This window comes from Haemaphysalis longicornis, unplaced genomic scaffold (genome assembly GCF_048455015.1).
Source record: "Haemaphysalis longicornis isolate Haplotype H1 unplaced genomic scaffold, Haemaphysalis longicornis Haplotype H1 scaffold_2, whole genome shotgun sequence".
Lineage (NCBI taxonomy): Eukaryota > Metazoa > Arthropoda > Arachnida > Ixodida > Ixodidae > Haemaphysalis > Haemaphysalis longicornis.
This window is the reverse complement of record NW_027526295.1, coordinates 118,304,519-118,314,127: the sequence shown is the minus strand read 5'-3', so window position 1 is coordinate 118,314,127 and position 9,609 is coordinate 118,304,519.

The window sequence follows — 9,609 nt, the reverse complement described above, 5'->3', positions numbered from 1 at the left end:
GCCACAAAGGGTGTAAGAAAGTTTAGTGTGTACCATGCGGTTAGTGTGCGCCAATCTCTCCTGTGCAACCGACGTGGCATGGGCCGGAGGAAGGATTACTATGCGGCACATGATGATGACAGGCGCAAGGTGCTGGGAGAGAGAAGGAGACGCATGGTCAGCATCTCGTGGCACGCTCCGAGACATCGGTCTGCACTGCCTTGCCCGTCTCTGGTCTCCGTCTCTTTCCAAGCGCCTTGGAGGTCCCCAGCAAAAACACATAACTGTGATATATATATATATATATATATATATATATATATATATATATATATATATATATATATATATATATATATATATATATATATATATATATATATATATGGTTTCGACCACGGTAAAAAAAGAGAACAGATTTAATAACGTTTCGGCCGAGGGACCGGCCTTCGTCAGACGAAGGCCGGTCCCTCGGCCGAAACGTTATTAAATCTGTTCTCTTTTTTTACCGTGGTCGAAACCATTTTTGTGTATATTCTACCGGCGTCCAGGAAAACTTTGTTGCTGTATATATATATAGGGTTTGGAAAATGAGGGGCTCGTTAGGAAATACAGAAAGAAATGCCGGCAGTCTACAACGCCAAAGAGGGCATAGAGGAGTGGTTAGATTTGTTTTTACCATTATTGACGTTACATTATTTTTTTTTATTGATCACGTGAGAAAGAAAGAAAGAAAAACACGCGCCCAGAGTGGGGACCGAACCCACGCTTTTCGATTAGATCTCGAATGCCTTACCAATTCGGCTATCTGGGCGACTGTGTTCTGCTTCACTTTCTGGGGTATTTATATTTACTACAACTGTATCTGACGCTTGAGGGTGGTAGCCAGCGCCACTCAGACTACACGGGGAGAAGGGGACCTTCTTTTTCAACCCCTGGGGCGTGACGCGAATGTCTACAGCCTGTCATGAGCGGTTAACTGGCGGGAAACCCTCTTATGCTACCTTGGCATCAAGGCTGCCAGAACCGAGGCCCTCGCTAAGCTTTAGCACGATAATAGGGTTTGGAAAATGAGGGGCTCGTTAGGAAATACAGAAAGAAATGCCGGCAGTCTACAACGCCAAAGAGGGCATAGAGGAGTGGTTAGATTTTTTTTTTTACCATTATTGACGTTACATTTTTTTTTTATTGATCACGTGAGAAAGAAAGAAAGAAAAACACGCGCCCAGAGTGGGGACCGAACCCACGCCTTTCGATTAGATCTCGAATGCCTTACCAATTCGGCTATCTGGGCGACTGTGTTCTGCTTCACTTTCTGGGGTATTTATATTTACTACAACTGTATCTGACGCTTGAGGGTGGTAGCCAGCGCCACTCAGACTACACGGGGAGAAGGGGACTTTCTTTTTCAACCCCCAGGGCGTGACGCGAATGTCTACAGCCTGTCATGAGCGGTTAACTGGCGGGAAACCCTCTTATGCTACCTTGGCATCAAGGCTGCCAGAACCGAGGCCCTCGCTAAGCTTTAGCACGATAATAGGGTTTGGAAAATGAGAGGCTCGTTAGGAAATACAGAAAGAAATGCCGGCAGTCTACAACGCCAAAGAGGGCATAAAGGAGTGGTTAGATTTTTTTTTACCATTATTGACGTTACATTATTTTTTTTATTGATCACGTGAGAAAGAAAGAAAGAAAAACACGCGCCCAGAGTGGGGACCGAACCCACGCCTTTCGATTAGATCTCGAATGCCTTACCAATTCGGCTATCTGGGCGACTGTGTTCTGCTTCACTTTCTGGGGTATTTATATTTACTACAACTGTATCTGACGCTTGAGGGTGGTAGCCAGCGCCACTCAGACTACACGGGGAGAAGGGGACCTTCTTTTTCAACCCCCGGGGCGTGACGCGAATGTCTACAGCCTGTCATGAGCGGTTAACTGGCGGGAAACCCTCTTATGCTACCTTGGCATCAAGGCTGCCAGAACCGAGGCCCTCGCTAAGCTTTAGCACGATAATAGGGTTTGGAAAATGAGGGGCTCGTTAGGAAATACAGAAAGAAATGCCGGCAGTCTACAACGCCAAAGAGGGCATAGAGGAGTGGTTAGATTTTTTTTTTCGAGATCTAATCGAAAGGCGTGGGTTCGGTCCCCACTCTGGGCGCGTGTTTTTCTTTCTTTCTTTCTCACGTGATCAATAAAAAAAATAATGTAACGTCAATAACTCATCGGGAATCCCAGAATGGCCGTAATTGTGACAATGAACTTGTACGCTGTGGCTCGTAGCAAGCTCGATCTTTCAAGACTATGGCTTTGAGCCTTCAATAAAAGCATAAATAGAAACAAATCAGGAAGCCTCGATCTCTGAAATTCAGTTTACAACGGCAATATCAATCGCTTTCACTGGTAGCATGACGCATTCTTGCATTTGCGGGATGCCCTGAAATGGTAACACCACCTACCTGCCCCGACATTCTTTCTAAGAGTTTACGATATTTTTTGTGTGTTTGAAAGGCAACATAAAAACTGAATTTTGATCAGCGCAGAGATATAAATGTAGCCGCTCTAACGGGTCTTTTAAATGAAATTTTAACGACTCTGAAGGAAGGTTTGATGAATAACGGTTTGTGATCACTTATTTACGGCTTTCGTCGCAAGTGAACTTGCGAATTGAATTGTCAACGCACGCAGTACAATCAACATATCATGCTTAGCTAGGTTTTCACAAAGTGGCAAGCAGGTTTACAGTGTGCAAACCAAGCTTTTGGGACCTCACAGTGAGCACAAATTTTCTGTTACGGCTGCTCTGTTGACCATTTGCGTTCCTTTTAAAATCTAACAGGTGCCTGCAACAGCGAGATGTGTTTGCATTCTTGCGTATAAGGTCGCTTACGAACCCTAAAGATGGCAATAAATGAAGTTGCGCTGTTGCAGATGTAGTAAAACATTTCCTTTTAATTATTTCTCATTGCGAATTAGCACAATGGGTTCCCGGTAACTACTTTGTTTTGTAAACTGAATATCGCCTTTGTCTTGGCATTTAATTCTTGAGGATTGGTTAAAAAATGAAATTCTGTGCATTTAGTTTTTTTTTCGGGAAGGTGGGGGGGGGGGGTCCTGCCAACGTTGCAAGAGCAGCGAGAAGAGAACGCATGTAACGCGAAAAGCCAAACTATGGTTATCAGTATTACTTACAATCGAAACTACACTAGGCGTCGTGTTCTGTAGCTGTGAAAAAGCAGTACTTTAACGTATTTTCACAACTGATTAACCCCCCTTTGGTCCGGTATTGACCAGGAATTGTGGCTCGCCTTTTTCAAAATTGTATTGAAAGCAAGCATTGCGAGAAAAAATTAAAAAAAAACAACGAGTCATGGTACACACCCCTCACATATGTGAGCAACAACGTGCACTATATTACGCGTTTTCTCCTATTTCTTTAAACTTAGGTTCACCTTAAGAGGTTAAGACGTGACCATATTAGGCATTTGGTTATGCTGAGTGAGACACCTTTCTGGACAAGGTGATTCATGTCGGATTTGAAAATGATATATATGAAAATGACACACGAAATGCCACATGACAGACGCAAACTCACAACTGCTTAATTTTAACGAAAAATTCCCCCTAAATACTCTTGCGCATTCATAGAAACGTATTTTAAATAATACGTAAAATTAGCAACTCGATACAGTTGAATAAATGTTTGTTCCTCCTCCTCAGTATAAACAATGACTGTCCAAAAATGGTATTTAATTTAGAAAAGGTACGGGAAGGACACGATCACACAGGCGCTTGCGGGTGTAAAATACGTGTCCGGTAATGTATGGCCGATAGCGCACGGGTCGTGTGCAGTGTAAATGTTTTTGTTTGTTTCTTCTTTCTATAAGAACACAGCACAATTTTACAAGTGTGTGGAATTTGCCCGCGTATGCACAGGTCTTGTCGCTTTCCTACCCGTTTCGCGTACTAAACTTTTATCCTTTAAATAATCACCACGCCACCTTCAAAAAGCACCCTTCGACGTTCCCGAAACGGCAGACGACTGCACTCAACAATAAGAAAAGTGCAATGTGTGGAAGCAATGTTTATAACACGTTTCACGCTCAAGCGGTGGCCAGGGCGAAGATGTTTCGTGGAATTAAACCAGCGCATTAACCCGCAACGGCCGCTGATTATTGCGTTTCTAGAGGAAATGCGCAAGCAGAGGTAACTATGTCATTGCTTACTGCCAAACGAGCACACATATTGGTTGTTTTGCCGTGTGCAGCACGCGTCTTGCTCCGCACGCAACGTGAAAAAGCAGACGACGCGAGAGCGCCATCCACACTAGGAGCGGTTCGTCCCGCCGCCGCCAGGGGCCGACTGTGTTCGCGCTCGGGGCGAATACTGGCTAGTGTGCGGAGCGCGCGCATTCTCTACGGGAGAGGGTGGCCCCGCCGGCGATGACTGCGCGCAGAGGCCGCAAGGGGCGCTGCTCGGCGAGAGGGTGCATGAAAGCCGCCAAGCTCCTTTGTCGCGGCAGCGTATTCGGCAGACCACGCTTTGGTCGGCGGCGTGTGAGCACTGCCGGAGTAAACAGGTAGTCCTTTTTCAGAAACTGTTCGCCCATCCTTACAGTAAATAAGCTACCAATCGCCTGGCTATTTTGTGATTTCATCCAGAGACCCAAATTTAAGCTCTCCTAAGGCAGTATATTGTATATGCCGACTGAGTGCGAAATTTAATTTGAATGGTTTATTAATAAAATATTCTGAACCTGCGGGGAGCTAAATTTTTTAGAAAAAGTGGCGCTTACAGCAAATGAGATGGATACCGAACATCACAAAAATATTTTAATAATGAAACATATAGTTCACTGGTAAACAGGTAACAGATGTACATTTTTGCAGGCAATATATATATTTATAGCAGAAAAAACACGTTCCTATTGCATGCGGCTCTTTTTCTCTTAAATACTAAATAAATAAACAAAATTTTGTATTCCTTACGCGCGTTTCGCCGAAATCCAACCTCGAAATGGGGAATGTGTACGTATTAGCATGCTTTCTGTTTTTATTCGTGTTTTAAGAATAGATAAAAAGTTCTGCATGTTTCTACAAGCGTTTCCGTTTCACTCGCTAGTTTCTTGATGATATCCTCATCATTAACGCTTTTAAGAATCTCCGTCCCCACGCTGAGCAGCGACAAATCGCTGAGGCAGCTGTCAGTCACCACTGATCAAAGCGTTTTTTGATCGATTTCAGCTGGCTGAATGACCTTCGCCAGTGAAATTCGTTACCGACAAGCACAAAAAAAAAAAAAAAATAGCAGCAACATAAACATCTGGGAATGAACCTTCAAAGTTTTCACGGATTAGAAGTTTCGCCATGTCCGTCACAGAAGAGCAGCCTTCGTTGCTCGCATTTGAAATAAACTGCCCAAGCTTATCGGAAAATATGTGCCAGCCAGACTCGGACGGATACTTTTTGCAATGTCCAGTGCCTGCAGGCTCCTCGGAACTGGTGAAAAGCAGTTCCAATCTTTAATAACAGCAAACTGCGAGGATACTTCGGTGTACGACCATTCAACGAAATTGCTACAATGATTGAAGTAATGTATTACACACACACGCAACTAGCAAGTGAAGGCGGGCCTGGATGCGTTACATCAATAAGAACGCCGCCAGAAGAGTTGAGAAGTCCTTGAAAAGCTTGCAGCCCGATTGGCCGTGAAATATTTAGCATGAATATAGATAATTGCACAGACAAAATACTGAGAAACCAAAAAATAAAAAAATAGAAATTTTACGAAAATTTACAGATGAGAAATATGCATCTGAACTCTGGACTGAACTAGAAAAGCTCGAAAAAGGATGATGCGAATTTACATTAAAATATCGAGAATGACCCTAAAGTTATGCCTTGCATTACCACAAAAATGCATAATTGGTAGAAGTAACACATTTAATTGTTATATTGGCGTCAATAATTTTTGTACAGACAAAATTCAAGAAACCAAAATACACCACAATAGAAAAAAAATCATCAACTACACTTTTTCTACGACCTCAGGGGTCGTCTACTTGGGAAAATAAATCCAAAAATTAAGAGGGGGGGGGGGGGGGGGCAGGACATCCCGACCCACCCTCTGAATCCGAACGAAAAATCAAACCACCACCCCTTCGGAGTCCTTCCATAATCAGAGAATTCCATACCGTATAAGTGTTTAATAGGGCGTTGTTTACGCTATCATGAAAACATAATATAGCATAGAAACCTCTGCGTTACCTTATTTCCAGTTATTTTTTTTTTCAGCGCATTAAAACAGGTTTCAAGCAGAAACTGCTCTCTGTGCGCTATGCGCGTTCCGAAATTGTTGGAACGCGGCTTCTCAAATCCCAGTCCGGCTGCTATCGGTGTCCATTAGCTAAACTAGCTTCTTCGCTGTACGCGATGCATGGTTCTGGGCGATTGAAACGTTTTCCCCTCAGACTGGTGAACTGTGAGCTGACTTATAGTTTATGCACACTATGAAACAAACAGCCCTTTCGAAGCATTCATTTTGTAATAGATGATCTCTGTTTTAATAGGAAATCAGCCGGAGGCCTAAAATTTTTTTGAAACCATCTGCCAACCGGGCTCCCTAAGCACGGAAGGCCCGGTTCATTTGAACCCCCACGGTCCCCACCATGGATAATCCGCTTTTCATCGTGTGACCATGAAGGCCGGGGACTCTCGTCTAGCCGATAGAGATAATCCTAGACATGCAGACAAAGGTTAACAATGTCACGTTGCGGCTCGCCGCACCTTTGTTAACTTAGGTCGAAGTGACGGCGAAGGTGCCTTGTGGCTCCGGCGGTAGTCTTTCCAGTTTCCGGGGGTAATTACCGCATTAGAGCTTGCAAAGCACGCGGGTGCGTCCTGGTCGGCGGTGTTAGTGTTACGGTCGCTGCGACGTCATTCGTGGGCCCGAAGATGAATGAAAGGGGCGCCGCCGCGTTCGGAGAAGTTAGAGAGCACGCAGTGAAGTTCACAGTCGTAATGGGCCTTGAGTGTCGCCAAGGCGGCGGATATGTGACGAGGGACTGACAGCTTTTTTTGTAATGCACGCGCCGTGTTGACCAAGGCGGAACAGTATTTTAAAGAGGGGAATAGTTTGGGCGCGCTTTAAAAGAGGCCGCCCGAAGGTCGGTTCCTAACATCACACTGAGCTATCTGGTAAGTAGGTTAGTTGAATCACGAGGAAACTTTTGGAATTGGTTAACGTGTAATAAATCGTGGTTTATATTGTTGGTCAGGCCCTTCGTCAAAAACAATTTAAAGTAACAGATATAACAATGTTTTTAATTTAGTGCCTGGTGAAGCACAATAGGTGCTTTGAGTTTTCGAACGCCAATATTGTCATTACGACAGGAGTTCTGAAATATAATTCATGTTCTATGTAGTTATTTAATGCTGTAATAGGTGAATTGTAGGTTGTTAATTATGTCTTCGGCAACGACCGTCCTTTGGAGACATTTACAAATATCCATGTTCATTTTAAACGAATCGAAGGTGTCGCTTTAAATGTCATTGCCATAATGTTTTCTATTTCACCTCTGATATTTCCGTACGTGTTATCTTATCTCATTTGATTGAGAGAGGGTCGCAAACTAACGTCACCAGCCCAGAATAATCAGCGCAGCGCAGCAATTAAGGCACTTCTGAATCTCAAACGTTGCTTTAGTGTCCGGTTATTTGTTTGACATACTTGTAATTACTATTTTGTTTTCACTTCATCTCTGGCAGAATGCAGGCCATGTGGTAAGGGGTTTCAAACTTCCTGTGATATTTCTGCTCTCAGAAGCAAAGTAAATAAAAAATCGGTTGGATGGTTACTGACAAGTTAAGTTTTTTGAGAGCGGGAGGAGACGGCGAAGTTTACACCACACATTTATCTACATTGGGTTTAACAAACTGCGTGCATTCTAAACGCACTCGCGTAGTTCTTATATAGCATGGCGATTTGTAACGAACGCTCCAAATACACGGAAAAAGTAAACGCCCGCTTCGCGCTACTCGGCTAACTTGAAGCTTCGCAGCGCTTGGGAAGCGCGCGGAACGCTGCGCGGACGGCGCGCAGATGCACCCTCTCGCACAGCAGCGCCCCAAGCGGGCGCCGCCGCCAGTCATCACGGTCGGGGCCACCTCCGCGCCCGCCCTCAGCACACTAGCCAGTATATTCTAGGCACTATAGCGAGGGGGCTAGATCTCGTACCCCGCGCGGGGCACGAGACTTACCCTAAACCATAAATCTATCAATGTTTCTTTCACTATATTGGCCTCGAGGACATACCGTGGCGCCACCTACGAGTGACGTCACTCGTAGGACGCCGAATCGTGTTGTCGTCTGCTACAACACATTTCCCGTGCGTATGCGGAAGCGTGTTTTTTTGTTGTGGCCACCGTCTCGCCCGCTCCTTGTGGATTTGATGCAAATTACCAAAAAAGTTGTTTGTAAACCAAATAATTTTGGCAAGCAATCAGCGACTCGCTTGTTCCCGGCGACACCGCCGCGTTTAGGTAGTTGCTACCATCGCGACCCACAGCTCGTACATACGCAGCCAGCTAACGCCAAGGACGATGCAACTGACGCCGAGAAAAGTACGCTGTAAATTCAGTATCAAATACTTTTGACGGGACATGTGTGTGCAAGCAAACACCTTGTAACAGCGATTAAAACCCGTCGCTCACTTATGATCTCACCGCGCGAACAGCTCGTATTGCCTGGCGCGAGAACGGTGATCAGATTGCTTCGCCGCACATGCTTAAAAGTATTGTTATGGTCTGCAGTTTGGCTTAATCAGTGCCTATTTCCCCTACGACGGTTTTGTAGTCATGCCCGGATTTGATTAACGATCACTGCCGTAGCCTGTACTCTGCACGGCTGATGTTTACTTTTCGCGACTTGTCCGCAATGCATGAACGGTATGAACGCGAGTTTTTAACGCCCTCGAGCGGGTTCGGACAAGGCTATATTTAGTTTTCATTATGTGCTCGGCGTGGTAATTTATAATTGCAGCGTGTTTTGTATGTTTACAGTAAGCCGGCATTTCTCAAGCATCAATTTCGAAACTCACGACTGCTCACAGAAGGCGAGGCTGCGTACGAGGCGAAACACGGTGCACGTCGTTAATGATTTCAGGTAATGGGGATATTTAGATTAGGAGAACCGAGCGTTGGGGGCCCCCAAGAAGTTAGAGGAACCCAAACGCAACACGCGCGTGCGCGACGGGAGGGCCTTCGCCAACAGCTCGCAGCCGGCTTCGGATGCACGTAATCGGATGTTGGGAACTTTAGACTTGGCGTCGCAGCATATATTTCATCGCCGTTAGAGTTGCGAGTGACAGTTCCTAACAGAACGTTCACCGCGCTGGGAACTCTGCAAGCGCGGTGATTTCCGTTGAAGCGATCGACGATCAAGCATGGCCATCCTTCGGCTGCTCGCCGCACCGTGCGTGAACGGGCCGGCGCTGCCGGGACCGACCTACGCGGCCGGTCGGCGTAAATCGCGGCAGATATTTGAGCATCGCTTTCAAAACCACAGCTGATGACACTACGATATCGGAATTTTTCATCAAACTAACATCCACTTTCACCAATCTAGAACTTC